Source organism: Pituophis catenifer, unplaced genomic scaffold, assembly GCF_029215685.1.
Source record: "Pituophis catenifer annectens isolate HBS135680 unplaced genomic scaffold, rPitCat1.0.hap2 SCAF_4, whole genome shotgun sequence".
In the NCBI taxonomy this organism is placed as follows: domain Eukaryota; kingdom Metazoa; phylum Chordata; class Lepidosauria; order Squamata; family Colubridae; genus Pituophis; species Pituophis catenifer.
In genome coordinates, this window is record NW_027256884.1 from 104,853,425 (window position 1) to 104,874,214 (window position 20,790).

Here is a 20,790-nt window from a genome sequence, read left to right on the forward strand (position 1 = left end):
CCATTGTACCATTCTTAACAACCGTGTCACTCATTTCACAACTGCTTCTCTTCACCATGGTGACAAGATAGCGCAAATATGTAAATTGTGAGGACAGTCGTAAGTTCGAGGACTGGTCAAAAGTGCGAGGACCAGTCAAAAATAACTTTTTCAGCCCTCTGAGTAGTCCATATGCATAAAAGGATACAGCAATAGAGAGGGATGAAGGAAGGGAAGGGAAATTAGAGTAGGAGTGAAGGTAAGAGAAGGAGGAAGAGAGGAGGAGAAAGAGAAAGAAAGAGGAGGTAGGGAGAAGAAGAAGAGGGGGGAAGAGAAAGTAAGTAAGAAAGAAAAGACAGAGGTGGTAGGTTTGAGGAGAAAGATTGCTGTACAATAAAAAAGATGAAAGAGAAGAAAGCCAACCCCAAACAAATATTAAGATATTAAGATAAAGAATGAATTGTTAAACTTTAAAGAATAAAAGAGAACAAATAGCAATAAATAGCAATAATTAGAAACACACATACACACATACACACATACAACGTATTTTCTTTGAACAGAGTATTTGGCCGGTTCACAAATTTAAACAGTTGTAGGAGGTTAGCACCCACCCCTTTCCTAGAAGAATGAAATATTTTGGGAAATATTAAAAAGGCAGAATGGATGAAAAATGAAGAAGCATATTTTACAGACAAAGCAGCTCCCACCTTCCTGCCCCCCACCCTTTGTTAATGGGCCAGAGGCAGAAAGTAAATCCTTTGTCAAAGGACATTTGCAACACAATAGCAACAGAAACTAACACAATGGGCCCCATCAAGCCATGTGATCCTGTCCACCATTAAACCATCTTTCCAAGCAGTCTCCATGTTTCCAGTGTCTTTTTCCCCACTTGGAGCAGTACCCAGAAGGATATTTCTTCCAACACAGTATTTAGTCATTTCAATTAAATTTACAATTTCTATATTTCCTTTTTACCATATTTATTCCTCATCTATTTTTTTAAAAAAACAGTATTACCCTTCATCCTCATCTCTAATCTTAATCAAATTCAATTTTTCCCTTCTATTCTATGTTATACCCCTTTGCATTGTCATCTCTTTTAATATCCATCCTCACATTGATTAATTATGTAATACAGTTGTTTAATACAAATTCAACATTTTAATATAAATCAATTAGTTATAAAACTATCTTTTTTGTATATTAATCAATATGAACATGAATATTCCAATTATTTCCATGCAATCCAATTTCTTACACATCAATTAATTATATTTACCAATAATAATAAACCAAATAATTTCCCCCATATATTCCTCCAAACCACAACTTAACCAATTAATAGTATCTCGATTATTACAATTCTCTAGTTAAATAGAGCTTTTTTTCTTTTGTGTAAAATCTTGGAACTTTCCTCTTTTACCCTAAATTTCCCATTGTTTGCAGTTTTGCACCTACCTTTTTTGGTGAGGAAAAAGAAAAAGAAACCTCTCTGCCTCATTTTGTCACGTTGCAGCTAAGACCCTGCTTTCGCTTTCTCTTTTCAGTATAGCTAGGGGGAAAAAAACTTGCTCCAGGAATTTACCTCTTTGCAGCTAGCTCTTTGAAGCCCCGCGGCAAGAATTTAAAGTTTTTTTTCCCTCTAGCCACCAGCTGGGACTCCGGAGCAGCAATAGATTGGGAGTGGGCGGGGTAAGCGAACGGCGACCGGGCGATCCAGCAGAGGCAGAGGGTGAGTGAAGGCGGGGGGGGGGGGGCGGCGAGAGAGGGCTTTGGCGACCCCTGGGAAATGGCCGTTCGACCCCCAAAGGGGTCGCGACCCCCAGGTTGAGAACCGCTGCCTTAAAGTGAGAAAGCTACAGAATACTGCTGGATCAGCATTAAGAGAAATCAATTTCGCAATGCAAGTAATTAAGAAATTTCTCAGCATTCTGGCCATAATGTGTGTGTGTGTTTGTGCACGCGCTGAGAACCATAACAGAAAAAAGCAAGGATTTATATCGGCTTGATAAGATAAACCTGTCATTTGCTTCACTGACACTTAGTGGTCTATTCACACAGGACATGCTTTAGCATTTAAAACTCAGTAAATAATTTTTTTTTTTTTTTAGCAGGAGAGCTCTGGAGACATAAGCTAATATTAATTAATAAGATAAACTGTAAGAATTATTTTTTAGAATAGATATTCTCTGAAGTGGCCATTTATTTCTCAATACTCAATATTAAGACTATGCCATTAAATATAGGGAATGATTTGGGCCTCACAGCCCTGACATTATCAATCTCATAAGTTAAGGCTTTCCTTGCTGGGAATTTCTGAGATTCTACAGACATATCTTCCATATAAAAGTAATGCCTACTAATAAGGACGCGGTGGCTCAGTGACTAAGACGCTGAGCTTGTCGATCGAAAAGTCGGCAGTTCAGTAGTTCGAATCCCTAGTGCTGTGTAACAGGGTGAGTTCCTGTTACTTGTCCCAGCTTCTGCCAACCTAGCTGTTCGAAAGCACGTAAAAAATGCAAATAGCAAAATAGGGACCACCTTTGGTGGGAAGGTAATAGCGTTCCGTACGCCTTTGGTGTTTAGTCACCAGCCACATGACTATGGAGACATCTTCAGACAGCGCTGGCTCTTCGGCTTTGAAACGGAGATGAGCACCATCCCCTAGAGTCAGGAACAAATAGCACAAATGTGCAAGGGGAACATTTACCTTTACCTTACTAGTTTGGACAATATCACAAAACCATTTCCAAAGCTCTGATCCACAGTCAGAGACAATCTTGAAATGTGTTAACAATGTGGGTTAATACTAAACGTATCCAGGAGTGAACATTAAATTACCTGAATCATCTCTCATCCAGCTGAAAGTCAATGTTAGTAATTCCAACATCTACCTATCTATTAAGAAACAAAGGAATTCATGAAAGGGTATGCAGGCAAAAGCAACTATCTCAGGTTTCCAAAAAGTTCCTGAATAATTCACCAGAGTTCTAGAGGAACGTTTTTTGGAAATATATTTTTTTAAAAAATAAGACTTCTGCAGCTGTGATGGTGTTATGTTTGGCAAACACCAATTTGTCAAAATTATTAAGTTTTATGGAACTGCATTCCAGAAAAACACGCAATGAAACTGGGAAATGGAAAAAGTTTCAAGTACATTATGGTTTCAAACTTCAGTGAAACTGTTCCAGGCAATTCAGAGTTCCAATACAGGTATTCCTCGACATATCATCACAATTGAGTCCAATATTGCTGTTGCTAAGTGAGACATTTATTTAGTGAATTTTGTCCCATTTTACAGCCTTTCTTGCCATAGTTGCTAAATGAACATTGCAGCTATTAAGTTAGTAACATGTTTGTTAAGTGAATTTGGCTTTCCCACTGACTTTGCTTGTCAGAAGGTCACAAAAGGTGATCACATGACCCTGGGATACTGCAACTGTCACAAATACGAGTCAGGAGAATATTTGTAGCTCAAGGTTGAAATGAGGGGTCCTTGGTGCTCTCTGAGCTTGGTTGTTTTCTTGTAGACGTTTCATTACCCAAACTAAGTAACATTATCAGTGCCAATAAGGACTGGGAATTGCTTGGGTCTTTTTGTTCCCCTTTTGTCTTGTTTGTTTGTTTGTTTGTTTGTTTGTTTGTTTGTTTGTTTATTTATTTATTTATTTATTTATTTATTTATTTATTATTTATTTATTTATTTATTGGTTCAATTTATATGCCGCCCTTCTCCAGAGACTCAGGGCGGCTTACAATGCGTTAAGCAACAGCCTTCATATTTTTGTATATACCTGCTTAGTAGGGCTTTCAGCACCCCCTAAGCGGTGTTCTTTTTTATACAATGTCAGCTTATTGCCCCCACAATCCGGATCCTCATTTTACCTACCTCGAAAGGATGGAAGGCTGAGTCAACCTTGATCCTGGTGAGATTTGAACTTGCAGTAATTGCAGGCAGCTGGTGCTATTTAACAGCACTTTAGTCTGCTGCACCACCAAGGCTCTTGTTGATTGTCTGTTTTGCATAATCTATAGATATTGTTTATGTCTATGTGTCTATTGATGGCTAATTTGTCAAAGTGCCGGGCTTCTAGAAATTCCCTAGTATTTTTGGACTTGGCTTGGTCTAGGATGGTCACAGTTTCCCAATTGAAACTATTGGACTTATGGTTAAATCTGTCTATATGTTGTGAAATTAAAAAGTTTCCATCATAACTTCTGACTCTTGGTTGGTTTTCAGAGATGAGTTCTGCTAGTCTTCTGCCTGTTTGTCCTACATGGTGTTTGTTGCAGTCACTGTATGATGTAGATGAGTCCTGGGGTATTTTCTTTTTCCTGGGGCTTCTGGATCTTTTTGTTTGCTTAGGATGTTTTGAAGATCTTTATGTAGTTGTAGTAGTATGTTGGTGGGAAGTGGGGTTTTCTTTAGTTTTTGGGGGGTTTTTTGGTTGTGCTCTATTGAGTAGGCAGGCACTTTTTGATAATGTTGTGTGGCTATCCATTTTGTTGCATATGTTGAATGTTCCTCTGTTTCTTTTTTCTGTTTCCAGGGTTGCTACAATGAGTTTGTGCTCGTCTAAATGAAGTTTTTACTTAGCTTCTCTTATGGGTGGTTAGGTTATTGCTTTGGTAGAGAAGCATTTGGTTGGTGCGAGTGGTTTTTCTGTACACGTGTGTTTCTAGTTTGCCATTGTGGTCTCTGCTGATCAGGATGTCCAGGAAGGGTAGTGAGTTATTTTCTTCTTCTCTGGTAAAGTGAATTCCTTTGAAAATGTGGTTGATGGTTCTACGAGTGTTCTCTAATTGGTCTTTTATATTATGGTAAAGATGTCGTCCACATATCTGACCCATATTTTCGGTTGTATTTTTGGAAGTGCTATGGCTTCTAGACCTTGCATGATGACCTCCACTATAAGCCCTGAAAAGGGTGATTCCATAGGTGTACCTTTAATTTGTACATAAAATTGGAAGTATACGATTAGGCAGAGGTTTATGAGATCCATAACCCTGGGTGTTTCTTTCTTCGTGTATTTGGTTAAGTCAGATGTGCTCTGGAGCAATGTGGTCATAAATTCTTTGGCTACTTCCGGATCTATGGATGTGAACAGGGCTGTGACATCAAATGAGGCCAGGATTTCATTCTCATTTATAGTCACATTTCTGACTATTTGAAGCCACTGTAGTGAAGTGTTGATGGAGTGTTTGCTTCCTCTCGTGAGGTGCCCAAGCTTTTTTTATTAAAAAAAAAGTATGGGAGGATGAGTTGGCTGGATCTCATCCACCACTGTTCTTCTTTGGTAACTTGGCCTTTCTTACTGAAGTCACTGAGAGTTCTCTTTATTTGGTTATCTAGCTTTTGTATTCTGTTAGTGTTTGTTGGGATGTAAGCTTCTCTGGCTTCTGGTATTCATTTTGCTTTTGTAAATATTGTGCTCCATCTATAATAACCGTGGTTTGGCCTTTGTGGATAGGATCATGACGGTCTGGTCCTTTTTTAGATTTCTGAGGGTTGAAATTGTGAATGATTTTGGTTATCCTGGGACATATTTCTGAGAAATCTTACTGGTAGATAGGAATATCCAGTTGGTTCACCCAGGGCAAGGCGATGGTGGGCTAGTTGGACATGCCATCTTTGAATTCAAGGGTGACAGCATTCTGCCCATATCTTCACTATTCTTAGCCCTTTCCTTTTTCTATTTCTCATAGCATCTCTGTACCACTACCAGTTATATTATTGTCTTTTTTTCTTTTTGCCCTTGTGTGGAACATGAATATCTTATGCACATTTGAAGACATGCATGTACATTTTAGGACCAAACTAGCAAGTTTCCATCCAAAACAGTCTCTCCCACTCATGGAACAGTTAATGCAAAAAATCATTTGTTTAGTGACTGTTCAACGTTATAATGGCACTGAATTCAAGGGTGACAGTACTGTCTTATGATTTTTTTTTCCACACCATTGCAGCACCCCTGTGGTCACATGATCAAAGTTTGGATGCTTGGCAACTGGCATCTATTTCTGACTGATCATCTGATTACCTTTTGTGACCTACTGAGAAGTAAAATCAATGGGGAAGTCAGATTATTATTATTATTATTATTTAATTTGTATACCGCCCTTCTCCAACAGGACTCAGGGCGGTGAACAGCCACGGTAAAACACAACATATAAAATTTAAAAGCAGTTTAAAAGACATTAAATAATTTTGGCCATCAAGTTAAAACAACCCAATTAAAACCAATTACAAATTAAAACCGCAAGGATGGGATCAAGCCAGCCCGGCTAGATGAAATAGATGTGTTTTCAGGGCCTGACGATAAGTCCGGAGGTCTGGTATCGTGCGTATCTCTGGGGGTAGGTCGTTCCAGAGGGCAGGTGCCGCCACAGAGAAGGCTCTCCCCCTGGGGGTCACCAGCCAACATTGTCTGGCCGACGGCACCCTAAGGAGGCCCTCTCTGTGCGAGCGAACTGACTGGTGGGAGGCTATTGGCAGCAGAAGGCAGTCTCGTAGATACCCTGCCCTAAGCCATGGAGCGCTTTAAAGGTGGTCATCAACACCTTGAAGCGCACCCTGAAGACCACAGGAAGCCAGTGCAGCTCGCGCAGGAGAGGTGTCACATGGGAGCGCCCCATCGCTCCCATAATCCCCCGCACGGCCGCATTCTGGACCAACTGGAGCTTCCAGGTGCACCCCCAGGGGAGCCCCATGTAGAGAGCATTGCAGTAGTCCAGGCGGGAATTCACTTAACAACCATGTTACTATCCTACCACCTGCAATCATTCACTAAACAACTGTGGCAAGAAAGGTCATAAACATCATAATTAGTTGTTATAAGTAAGTCATAAGTAAATACATTAATCACTTCAAACTAAAGGAAGTGTAATGTATGTCCTTAAGGAGCAAGCTTGTTCTGTTAATATTAAACAGGTTAAAACATTACAGGCTCTATTAAGCATAGTTGTCTGAAAGGAACAGGTAAAGCAACTTCGCTGCGTCAAGCTTAATCACATTTTAAATATGTCAGAGAAGTGAGCTCAGTTGTACTAAAAATAAAGCAGAAATAGCTGGAAGTACAGAGAGATTCCATGAGGACAGAAAGGATCCTTTATGGCAGAATTTGCATATAAATATACTTCAGCTATATCTTTAAAAAATAAAGATAGTGGAAAACATTCAGAGTGTAATTTTTTTTAAAAAAAGAAATCCTGCTCTCAAACAGCACATAATATTAAAACAGAACAATCTGTGCCTCAAACTGATCACATTATCTGTCCTGAAATTGAACGGTAAAAACTACTAATGAATAAAACAGGAGCTGGATTTTCATCCCAACTTGCTATCTGTAAAATAAACCAATTAAGTTTTAGTTAGCTAAAAAACATATGCATATCTCTATCTGGGCGAAATTTACCTGAGCAGTTAAGTAATCATAGTTATTTGTATTCAATTTTTGTATAGACTTTTCCCTATCCTCCAATTCTTTCTATTTATCTGGCATGTTTCCATTTGGAAAGTATGATCAGATTGTGACAGAGATTTAAAAAATACAGCCTAAGATTCTTTCTGTTATAAGGTTTGTTGACAGAGAAATTAAGAGTCAGATAGAGGTCTTATTTAATTGCATTTGTGCATAAATATTGCCATTCAGAAATTCAAATTCTCCTGAGTAGATTGCTACTATCTGAAAGATTACTTCCCCTTCAGTAATTTCAACTAGCAGATTGCAACTTTTTCAAACCAAGAGTCCTTTCCAAAAAGAACAGCAGGCCAGAAGAGCCAATGAAAAGTAAAAATAAATATTGCTTTGTTGAATTTAAATATGTTTTTAAAATTAAACTCAGTATATTTAATATGACTTATTCTATACATATTTCATAATTTCTCCCTTTGATCATACTGCAAATTAATTTGGCCAGAACTCAATAAGCGCTTCCACAGGATTTGGACTCCCGCTTAAGATATGTAATCATACCAGCTGTCCTCTCTTTCAACCTCTTAAGAGCATCATTTTTGCATACTTGCCTTGTATATTATATATGATAACCTCTCATAATGTTATTTGCAGATAATATAGCAGGCATATGGCTGGCATTTATTCATTCATTCATTCATTGCCTTTAAGCCAGATATGACTTATGGCAACTGCCTGGACCACTCCCTGCAATTTTCTTGGCAAGGATTTTTCTTAAGTGGTTTGCCATAATCTACTTCCTTCTGAGAGAGAATGGCTCCCAATGATCACCCATGCCTAAGACAGAATTAGAACTCACTGGCTGTCTTGGCATGTAATGTACAGAAAAAAAGCAAAATGTTTTACACAAACGTCTCAAAAGAATTTGCAATTTCGAACAAGAAGATTACTATAATTGGAGTAGCAATAAAGCCAAACTTTCATTTTATATTCAACATATTAAGCCATTTTTACTCCACACAGTTAGTTGAAGCGCAACACACAATGTGAAGATGATGAAACATGCATTTCTGTCAAGTGAATGTTTCTATTTTATATGCTACAAGAACACAACATTAAAATAAAACTTGTAAGGTATCTTGGCAATTAAGCATGATCACCAATACTGTAATTATAAGCTGTTTCGGGAATTAAGTCCCATCATTTACCAGCTAAAGTCCCTTCATTTCATATGGCCCCTTGCAAGCTCCAGTATAGTTGTTACTTGTTATGATCATGTTTCTAATATAGACTTAAGGGCTCCATACTACTCTGTGGCAGATGAACCCAACAAAACAGAAATGCTAATATAAATGCAAGTATGTCTTGTTACCCAAGCACAGCTCACTTAACCTTCCACCACAGGTTCTTGCTGTTGATTCTAGAGCTCTAGAGCAGCTCAGTAAAACTTAAATAAGTATTTAAAGTATATGGTTATTATGTACATTTGGATTTAATTCAGCTGTGGTTTTAATGAATGTTCTTTCTCCCTAATTACTGTGGAAAATCAAAATGTTATTGTCATTACTTACCAGAAATTACTTACCTGAAATTTTACTTTCTTCCTTAGAAAAAGTACATTTCTACATATGCTTATTTTCTCTCCCCCTCTCTCATATACGTATGTATATATGTATATATGAACATATACATATATATTCATATTCATATTCAGTGTTAAGTTTTTTCTGAGTTTTTATGATTCATCTATTTTTCATTTTAAAAGAGCCATAATCTTCCAGGTTATTTAATATTAACCAGCAGTTTGTCATCAACCATAAAAATAAACAGGAAGAAAAGATGAGCAGCATAATTTTTAGATTTCAAAAAGAAAATTAGAAAAAGAACTAAGCAGAATACTGAATTTTAAAAAGTAACAGCATTCCAATTTGCAGGACAGATAGAGAATTGTGTAACTGCAATTTACACAATTCTCTATCTGTCCTACAAATTGCAATGCTGTTACTTTTTATAGGATAGGATTGCAAATGACAGTTGTAAAAAATCTTGATGATCACTTATTGGCAGGAAAGTTGGGGATTGCATCTCTTTGCCATTACTTAACAGTTATTTTTGTAATACAGATCTAGTAACTCTATAAATGCAATTATTAAATGTATCTTTTTTTACCATGAACTTTCTGAAGTATCAATTATTGGGATTATGTTTAATCCTACTGGAACTATATTTAATAAACACCTATCTAGACCTTTTATTACTGAAATAATAAAACAATTGAAAAAGGGGAGACATTACTGACAGTAAAATTTTGCAAATATTAAAAAGACTAATCTACTGAGAGTCAGTTTGGTGTAATGGATAAAAATATCCAGATATGAGCCATGGTGGTGCAGTGGTTAGTGTGCAGTACTGCAGGCTCCTTCTGCTGCCTGCCGGCTACCTGCAATTTGCCAGTTCAAATCTCACCAGGCTCAAGGTTGACTCAGCCTTCCATCCTTCCAAGGTGGGTAAAATGAGGACCCAGATTGTTGGGGGCAAGAGGCTGACTCTGTAAACTGCTTAGAGAGGGCTGTAAAGCACTGTGAAGCGGTATATAAGTCTAAGTGCTATTGCTAGAAACAAGAAGACTATTAATTCTAGTCCTACCTTGATCCACATTAGTTAGGCAACTTTGGCTCATTTTCCCTCAGCCCTAGGAAGAAGTAACCACTTCTGAAAATGGTGTGAAGAAAACTGCACGGGTTTTCTAGGATCTCACCTGAAATAGAGACCAACTTAAAGATAACCTCCATCCCCTTAAAAAAGAGATAGCTTTCTATCTTAAAATATCTAGCATGGCTTATAAATTTAAATATTTTTTTCCTATGATTCTAACATGATTGTGTTTAGGTACATTTAATTGCAGAAAGAATAAACCCAATACTATTAAAAAAGTAAAATAACAAGAGGCCACATTCACATACAATTGTACTGAGCATACACCCTGGTTGCTCTTCAAAAGCTAAAAAACCAAAAATGATTTTATAAGTGTAGATGTAACCATTTGTACTGTTCCAAATGTCACCAAAATACAATTCCTAGCAACCCTCTCAGAGTCCTAGTATAATGCTCCCTTTCCTACTAGGACTATACATCAAAATTATTGTTTACCAATCCTGGCTTATTAACAGGAGCAGCAAACTAAAATAATGATCTCAGAGAGCTTTAACTTGTCACATTGAAGGAAAGAGTCAAACAGGATCAAATGAGCTATAAATGTTGCAACTGATGTGATTACTCATCATTTACTATATTCAAAACAGAAATGCATATTATCAGTAATCATATATGAACAGCCTGGTGAAATTGAAGAGATTCATGCACATTTCCCCCAATGTGTGTCTCTGTGGTGTGTTCATGTATTCCTCAAATGTATGGTATATATAAAAACTACTTTTCTTATACAGACTCCCAAGAATAAAACCAAACAGAATCGAGCATTTAACAAAGTCACCTGGGGTGATTTTTTTAAAAAAGTATCTCTCACTTCAGTCCCTAAATGCCTCATGTCATAGAAAGTTCATCTTCTTTTTCTTTGGGCTATTTTAACTTCTGCAAAACTTCAGAAACATGCATTTTATTAAAAAAAAAAAAACTTTAGAAACTTTTTTCTTACAACTTATATATATTTATGACAAGAGAGAAAGTAGAAGTGTTTGTTTTGTGCAATATTAAAAGGATAACTCCTTACCCCCATTTTGTTTTATTGGGAACCAGTGTGATGCCCATTACAACACTAAATATCTGACAACATATTCCCCTCTTAAATTGGGCATTTTAAAACTGGCACTTAATTATCTGGTAATAACTCACAGAATGAGTTGCTGAAATGTAGTGGAAGTGGGGGGAGGTATTTGTTCCGTTTCATTTCATGGGTTTTGCCTGGCACTGCTCACACATCTTAACTGAAAACAACGAAGCTTTATACTCTAGTTCTGCGCTCTCAGAACCAAATCCCACCTCTCTCCGCGAATTCATTTCCAGATCGACGTGCATGAAAATTGATTTTCAATGCACTCATATTCAGGAGTAAGTACATCTGTTCAGTAGCCTTCCCACAAAGAGAAGCATGAAGGGGTAGCCTTGCCATACGACCTCATGCACGACTATTCCGACGTCCCTTTTAATTGAATCAGGTTTATTTCGGAGGAAAAAAACGGATCAAGGGCTGCAGCTGTAGTCGATTCACATTATATTTTTCTAATGTCTACTATGTATATTTATCCATGTAGCATGGCTGTAATATTGCCATTTATCCTTATCTTATTTACTACCCCTCTTATTGGTATTGGTATGATGATGATTCTGTTGTTTTGCATGTACAGTGAGAGCTTCTGCACCGAAGACAAATTATTTGTGTGTCTAATCACATTTGGCCAAATAAAGTATTCTACTCTCTTCTATTCTATTCTGAGGATTCCTCTCCCAAGCAACATTCCTAACATCCCATTACAACACGATATTTCTTGAGAAGTCCACACGGGTCCGAGAGGAAACCGAGTTAAGTGTTAAGCAACCGAAACCAAGCATTTCTCTTTCTCCTTCTCTTTCTCTTTCTCTTCCTCCTCCTCCTCCTCCTCCTCCCTTACTTGCTCGGTACTCACGCTTACGCGTTGCTGGACCAAGCGCTCCTTCCCGTTCCATCGCCCCCTCCTAAGCCCCGGGTTGTCAGCCAAACGCCCCACCAACCACGGAGAGGAAGGCAGAACGGCCACTTTTAGCAACCATAGAGGTTCTTCCCTGCAAGTAGAGCGTCACGGTTCTTGGTCCCGCCGCTGTGGTTGCCTAGAAACGGGGCCTGGCAATAGATAACTCTCTCTCTCTCTCCAGCCCACCGCTTTCTGTTCGACACGTCTCTTTCCCTCTTCGGTATCTCTCTCCCTAGGAGGTATTCCTCGCAGCATGGCATGAAAGCTACCTGTGCCTTTAATTAACATTAAGAAATGGTCATGACCTTCATTCGTGGGATACACGCTTTCCATGCTGTGTTCAGAGCCGCTCGTTTCGAAAGCCTCCGCCGTCTCGTTGCTTCTTGGCGTAAAATATAATCATAGGAAAGCGCCACCTGAGGCTGATGAGGCTCCCGTCAAAATTGACGGTAATTAAGAGTGAAACCGTCTTTAGAGTTCGGCAACTAAATGTCGGGCGGTGCAGGAAGGGACTATTGCATATCTCAAATGGCTGTTTTGTCTTTCACTCAAGTCCCCAAACCGTCTCTCAGATTTAGGTTTAGGTTTCAATCGCAAAACCTAAAGACTGATCCGCCTTGTTTCCTCCATTTATATTGTATCCTTAGTCCACTTGTATCCTTACGTTTTGTATTGACTGCTCCCTAATATGATCTGATTGCTTATTTGTACTCTATGACTATCATTCTACCTTATGATTCTTGATGAACATATCTTTTATGTACACTGAGAGCATATGCATCAAAGACAAATTCCTTGTGTGTCCAATCATACTTGGCCAATAAAAAATTCTATTCTATTCTATTCTATTCTATTCTATTTCTTGCTCTGGATTTAAGAATTCTGGGGAATTTAAAAGCTCACAAATCTTATGGGCTGCAATAACAGTTGGAAAGGGTCTTCTACCTGCTATTCAGGGAACAAATCATATTTATTTGCTAATTACGCTTGTATATAGCACCACAACAGTAAGCTCTGAGTGGAGCACAACAGAAATAAAGATTAAAAACAGAAAACAATATAAAGCCCAATATTGCAATCCAGGGAGCTGATAACAAAATTTCTTTGCATACATTCCCCATTAGGCAGTTCTCTACCCTCTGAATGTATTCCATTGAAGAAAGCCTGCCTCTTTTGCTGTCAAAGTCAAACTGTTCCGTTACAAAGTTTCTTGTTTCTTACATTTAAATAGCATTAGTCTCCCTGTAATGTAAATCCATTATTATGTGCCCTTTATTCTGAAATGACAGAGAAAAGAGAAAGGATATCTGTGCTGTGTCCTTTCAGGTTAAGAATGCTTATGTCAAGATGAGCATTCCCCATTCATTTATCCATCAGATTTATGTTCTTCTCCTTTATATTCTAATTAACCTTTTGTGCCAAGTCTGCCTGGCATGCTGCCTTCACTAGTTTTGAACAACGACATTAACAATTTTGTTTTTTATCCTTTCTCTGAATTGTCTAGTTTTCTCCAAAACTTTTTAAAACTGCAGTGTCAGGAATTGAATAGATTCCTTGAAGTGGGTTTTACAAAATAAAGGGGTGTACTGTTTCTTCCTCTAAATTTGGAGACAATACTTTTGTTGATAGCTTAAAGCTGCAATTGCCTCTTTAGGAGCCAAATTTCACTGCTGACTCATATTAGTTTGCAATCAATCACTATTGTTTGCAGTGAGATCTGTGGGATTCAGCACTTTCTAATGACAAAGCTATGTCGTGTTGCTCCAGTGCAAGCTTTGCCCTTTTCATGCATATGTATGATGTCATGTGTGTATAAAAGGAGTGGAGCTATGCCACATAGGCAAAAGAATTATTTAATTATTCCCTCCCCTCTTTGACCTCCCCTCTTGCTAATTACTAAACCAGGTATATTTTATTTGAATTGTTCACTTGAATTGTTTCCTAAGTAAAAAAAACTTTGCATTTCTTCCTTACATATGTAATGGAAACCCAAATCTTGTGGCACACTAGATTGTATGATTCCTTATTCCAGTTTGATGAAAATTACTAATGAATAGGATTTGGGGGTTAGCTGCATAAAAACAATCATGTAATCCAGTTCACACTTAATCAACTTAATGTTCTGGGCAGGGGTGGGTTCTACTTAACCTTTACTACTGGTTTGCAATGGGAAGGCACGTATACTTCTGCACATGCACGGAAACTTCTGCGCATGCAAGAAACTTCATGATGACGTCTGGGTCAGTGGGCGGAGCTTTCTGCTGGTTTTACTACCAGTTCTTTTGAACCAGTCCAAACCGGGGGCAACCCACCACTGGTTGTGGGACATTTTTCAAATGTTTTGCACAGATCAGGACCTAATATATTGACAGCATTTCCTCAATAATGTAAAAACATTGCCAATCAAAAAGTAAGGTTTTCCCAACAAACTTGTTCATGACAAATCCATGCTGAGATAATATACTTTTTTGTAGGCAGTTATGAACTGATCTGTTTATGATTGGCTCTGGAACCTTCCTGAATATTAGCTGTAAACTAAGTGGTTTACAGTGCCTCGGATTCTCCTTTTTGCAAAATAGTGACATTTGTCTTCTTGTTGTCTGGGACTTCATCTTTTCTCTGGGATTTCCAGAAAAGAAGACCAGACCAGATCAGACCACAGACTACTTTTTCCAATGTCTCCAGATGAAATTCACATGGGCCTAGAGATTTAACACAATGAAAGTAAATGGATATTCTCTGACCATGTTTAATTTCAGCTGGTTCATACTAGTTTTCACAGTTTCCTGAAAGAACATACATATTTTCTTAGAGAAGGCCAATCTTTTCTTTGTTATTCTTTGCATTTTTCTAACATTATTGAACACCTGGTGTAGTTTTCATTTTCGTTGCCATATATTTTGAGAGCCAGGAAACTCTACAGAGTAGTCTGGCTGCCAGTAGTTCATTTAGTTCACACTGTCACACTATCCAGCGTGAAACTAATGAGGAGGTGAATTAGTTTCACATCCCTTCACATTTATATTTTATTATGTTTTACTAATCTAAGTGAAATGTTAATATATGTTACTAGTCCATGTATGATATGCCATATGCTAAATAAATAAATCTCGTGTAGTGGTTATTTTCAAGTTATTTTGAATATATCTAACAACATCCTTTTTATTCATAACATTGTTCATTAACCTCAACTAATTGTGAGTTTTAGGTTTTTTGCAACAATTTTACCATTCCAGGCTTCCTATATAATATTATATTCCTTTCTCAATTCCCTAGACTTCTCATCAACTTCTTATGTTCATTACAGTATTTTCAAAATGTCTTTTGCTATCTGAATCACTAAGGTTGTTTTTTTCCACAAGTTATACTGTACACAAGTTCTAATGTATATAAAATTAATGCAATTCTAACTGCTTTGAGTAAAAACAGTGAGCTGTGTACTTCTGTATAAAATAGAGGCAGTACTGTTTGTTGACATTTTTCAAAGTAGCTGTAGTAAGTACTACTTTTATCCTACAAGTTTAAAAATCCTTACTTTGTTAAAGCTCCTGCCTCAGTATGAATTTTTTTGTTGAATAAAAACAAATAGTGACTTGATTTATCTGCATATAAAGCATGTTCACGGGAGGAAGAATTCCAATAAAATTCCAAATAAAGACTTTGATATGTAAGCATTTAAACATGCTTCAAATGTCATTAAATTAAAGTATGTTTCCTTTAAAATAAAAAATAAAAAGCAACATGTAGCAGTTTGCTACCACCTTGTGGTTTATCCATGCATTTTGCTAATACTGTCAAATCAGGAAGAATTGGTTCTTCCCTTTCTCCTTTCATAAAATTGTTATGTATACTTTTGTACATACATTATATTAAATCATATTCAAAGAATAACACTTTTAATTTTTAATCTGAATTCAGAAAATTGTGATCTATTAAAGTCTGCTCAGCACTGTTAATAGCATTTCTTATTAAATAGATAAACACAACAAACATATGAAAAAATAATTAAAATTGTAGAAACTTCAGATAGTATTTTTGATTACATTCAATAATACTTTATTTTGTTTTTGGTAGCATTAGCAAGAGCAAGAGCATTTAGACATATATACCACTTCATAGTACTTTACAACCAGAGGTGGTATTCAGCAGGTTCTAACCAGTTCTGGAGAACTGGTAGTGGAAATTTTTAGTAGTTTGGAGAACCAGTAAATACCACCTCTGATGGGCCCCACTGCCATCTATTCTCTGCCTCCCGAGTCCCAGCTGATCCGGAGGAAATGGGGATTTTGCAGTAACCTCCTGGAGTAAGGAGGGAATGGAGATTTTACAGTATCCTTCCCCTGCCACGCCCACCAAGCCACACCCACAGAACTGGTAGTAAAAAAATTTGAATCCCACCACTGTTTACAGCCCTTTCTAAACAGTTTACAGCATCAGCATATTGCCCAATGTTGGAAATCAAACTCTGTGGGCGTGGCTTAGTGGGTGTGATGTGGCTTGGTGGGTGTGGCAGGGGAAGGATACTGCAAAATCTCCATTCCTTCCCCACTCCTGGGTGAAGGATATTGCAAAATCTTCATTCCCACCCCACTCTGGGGCCAGTATTTGCCGGTTCTCCGAACTACTCATAGTTTCTGCTACCGGTTCTCCAGAACCTGTCAGAACCTGCTGAATAGCACCCCTGATATTGCCCCCAACATTCTAAGTCCTCATTTTAGTGACCTCAGAAAGATGGAAGGCTGAGTCAACACTGAGTCAGTCAGTCACCAAAGTTAGCCTGCAATATTGCATTCTAACCACTATGCCACCCTGGCTCTTGCATAAACCACTGCATTCTTATATAAAAGGATACACTTTGACTGTCACCACAAATATTTAGAAGTAATATGCAAAACTTGTACAATATGCAAAATGCCTAACTTGCCAATTGTCTGAAATAATGTACTGCTATTGATTGTAACAAGATATACAGCAGAAATCACTTTGAATGTACTTTTTTATTTTGATTCGTCTCACAGCCAGACAGATGTTTAGATTGAATTGAGAATTCTCATTCACCCATTGAATACTTCCCAAGGATCTGAAAGATGTTGATGTTTAATGGTGTTAAAGCTATCATTGCAGGATGTAAGCTGCAATGTAAAGCTGCCTTTTGCAATTGATTGATGATGATTTTGTCACTTTTATCCCACCATTATTATTTTATAAGTAACTCAACATGGAGAATATACCTAATATTCCTTCCTCCTTGTCCTATTTTCCCCACAACAACCTGTGAGATGGGAGTGACTGATCCAAAGTCACGTAACTGGCTTTCATGCTTATGGTAGGATTAGAATGCACAGTCTCCTGGTTTCTAGACTAGCACCTTAGACACTACATCTTTAGACCAAGTTAAAGATGCTTAATATCTAACATTAACAGGTCTGTGCTCAGTAGCAAGGATATTCCTTTGGGGACTTTGTTCTAACTCAGCATAACTTCTATGAGTTTTAAGAAGAATCATAGTATCACTTCAATGCAGCACATATTGATATATATGTTGAATATATATATATAAAAGACTCCTCACATAAGCCTGATGATGGCAGATGAGATTCTGTCGAAACGTCGCTTCTACCCTTTTAGGGATATATCCACAATTACACGGGAAGAAACCCGAAATATTAACTATACACACATATATACCTGTGAAAACTTACATACATACATACATACATACATACATACATATATATATATTCAACATATATATTTGTAGCAGTATGATTGCTATGCTCATATCATGAATAACGTAATAAAAGATATAGTGTGATCTTGCTTGCTAAGTAATTGGTAAGAGGATTGATTAAATCTTACCAAACCACATGCATGATGTTATAGATCAAACACTAGGTGGTGCTAATGGATTTGAATAATGATTTGATGTCAATTTGGAGAGAGACCTGCCAGAGTAAAACTGGGAGAAGGCATGCCCTAATTTTATAGTCAACAGAACTACAAGGATCAGAAAATAAGCATTATTTAGAGACTTTAACTTTTCTTCCTAATTAAAACACTTATAGAAATATAAACAACTGGAGACTTGTGGAAGATAAATTGAGGAATGAGAGTTCTAATAATGTTGCCTTTTTTCCAGCACAAAATAGTTAACAAATATTATAAAATGTACAAGAAAAGATAGTTGCAAAGATCCAAAAATGCATTTCCCATTAATTAAATTTTAAGCATCATCCTTGTGATTTAATAAGTGTAGCTATTTAGGTCAACAGTGCGATCTTGAATAATTCTCCATTAAGTGCCATTGAGCAAGGCTTCCTAGGATATACAATTGCAGCCTCTGAATAACAAACAGACATTAAGATAATGAACAGTTTGCATCAAATTATAATATTTGCATAGGTTCATAGACAAAGCTTCAAAATTAAGCAAATTTTAATGTTCATCTACAGTAACGTATTGAATATCTAGCTATTTAAACTGTTTACCTTTATTATCATAGAAGTAATATTCCTGTTTGCTGCAAGTTTACAAGTATAATTTTGTCATTTTAAAATTCATAACAGAATGTTTTGCAACTAATATCAGTTTAATCCAATAATATTGTTTTTAATCTATTTATTTTAGCAATTCTCCAAAGTAGAGAGAGGGACATGAGCATTTATAATCAAATGTACCGTATTTTCCGGCGTATAAGACGACTGGGCGTATAAGACGACCCCTGACTTTTCCTGTTAAAATATAGGGTTTGGGCTATACTCGCCGTATAAGACTGCCCCTCTTCCAACGCACACCAAATAAAAATTAAAAAACATCAACTGGCTCACCCACAATGTAAAAACAGCTGTGCTAGACCCAAAATGGCCCCTGAAACAAGCAGGAACCTCACACAGCCACAAAAAGCCCCCAAAAAAACTACTTTCACACTTTACACACACACAACACAACACAACACAACACAACACAACACAACACAACACAACTGGCTCACCCACAATGTAAAAGCAGCTGTGCTAGACCCAAAATGGCCCCTGCAACAAGCAGGAACCTCACACAGCCACAAAAAGCCCAAAAAACCAACTTTCACACTTTACACACACACAACACAATAGGCTCACCCACAATGTAAAAGCAGCTGTGCTAGACTCAAAATGGCCCCTGCAACAAGCAGGAACCTCACACAGCCACAAAAAGCCCAAAAAACCAACTTTCACACTTTACACACACAAAATTCCACATACAGCTTTGTGAGATTTTGTGTGTTTGTGTAGTTAGAGTGAAACACTACAGAAACACACTAAATCTCAGAAAGCTGCACAAATATTACTTTATTTTATTTTATTTTTATTTTTATATGAAAGCTAAATTTAAAACTTCCTAAACTTTAAATGGCTAGGTCTAAAAAAGAAGAACTAAAAAAACCCCAATTGACTATTTTTTTTAAAGCTACCAAAGGGGAAAAAAACTTACCCAATAGAACAGGGATCTCCAACCTTGGCAACTTTAAGACTTGTAGACTTCAACTCCCAGAATTCCTCAGCCAGCTTTGTTTTGCTGGCTGAGGAATTCTGGGAGTTGAAGTCCACAACTCCTGCCTGCATGATTGCAGGCAGGGAGTGGCTTGCTGATGGAATGGATTCAGGCAAGCGAAGCAAGGCAAGCGTTGCGATTAGCAGCTAAGGTAAGCAAGCTGGAGGGGGAAAACTTTTCCTTTTACAGGGCTCTGGGCTCTGGCGATCCCAGCTGAGTTGCCTGATCGGCAGGCAACTCAGCTGGGATCGTCAGAGCTTGCATAGCCACGTAAAAAGAAAAAAGTTTTTTCCTTTAACATGGCTCTGGCATCCCAGCTGAGTTGCCTGATTAGCAAGCAAAGCTGGGATTGTCAGAGCTTCGATCGCCAGAGCCATTTAAGGCTCGTCAGAGTCTTTTGGTTACAGGAGCCTGGTTACAGGAGAACGACACCCGGCGTATAAGACGACCCCCGACTTTTGAGAAGATTTTCATGTGTTAAAAAGTCGTCTTATACGCCGGAAAATACGGTATATGCAAAATCTTCAGCTAATGGGTAAAGTTGATTAGAAGAGCTGACTTCCACAAAATGAAATTGAACTGAATTAAATATTTCATATTTTAATCATCACCGATCGAATGTTAGTTATTTTCCATGTACCTAAATTTATATGCATTAACCAAAAAAAAAAAAAAAAAAACCAAGATGTACTGTTTCTTAATTTTTTTGAACAGAGACACCAATACTTAGAAATGTGCAATTTTGTAAAGGAAATAATGTCAGAATGAAATAGACAATGACTAGGTTCATATATCATAATCAGCTATATTCTGGTTTGTTCATTTTTCCTTAACATTTGTGTGAACCCAACCAATTGTGTGAACTTCAGCAAATTGTGATTTAGCAGCACATATACATTCAAGTCAGTGATTCCCAGCATTAAAAAAATAAACTAAATAGGGACTAAACTAATTTAAAAGAATCGCCTTATTAAATACTTTGTTCTTTACATACAGTAGTTTATACACTGCTCAAACAACTAAAGGGAATACAAAACTACCGTATGTAATGAACAAAGTATTTAATAAGGTTATTTCATTCATTCAGATCTCGGATGTCTTCTGCTTGTGTTCCCTTTATTTTTTTGAGCAGTTTATATATATATATATATGGAATTTTCATGAAGGAACAGCAA

The 20,790-nt window shown here is 37.3% G+C and overlaps 1 protein-coding gene across 2 annotated transcripts in view; it reads right to left on the bottom strand.

Moving 5' to 3' along the window:
- The window catches only part of B4GALT4 (beta-1,4-galactosyltransferase 4), a 41,640-nt gene extending 29,515 nt beyond the window's left edge, over positions 1–12,125 (bottom strand). Inside the window, exons 1-2 of one of the 2 annotated variants that reach the window (XM_070942784.1) lie at positions 12,041–12,114; positions 10,044–10,155 (exon numbers count right to left, since the gene is read on the bottom strand). The gene's annotated coding sequence lies outside the window, so the exon portion shown is untranslated. Of the gene's footprint in view, positions 1–10,043; positions 10,156–12,040 lie in introns of both variants that reach the window. The other variant, XM_070942783.1, reaches the window with a different exon arrangement.
- Between the last annotated feature and the right edge of the window lie 8,665 nt (positions 12,126–20,790).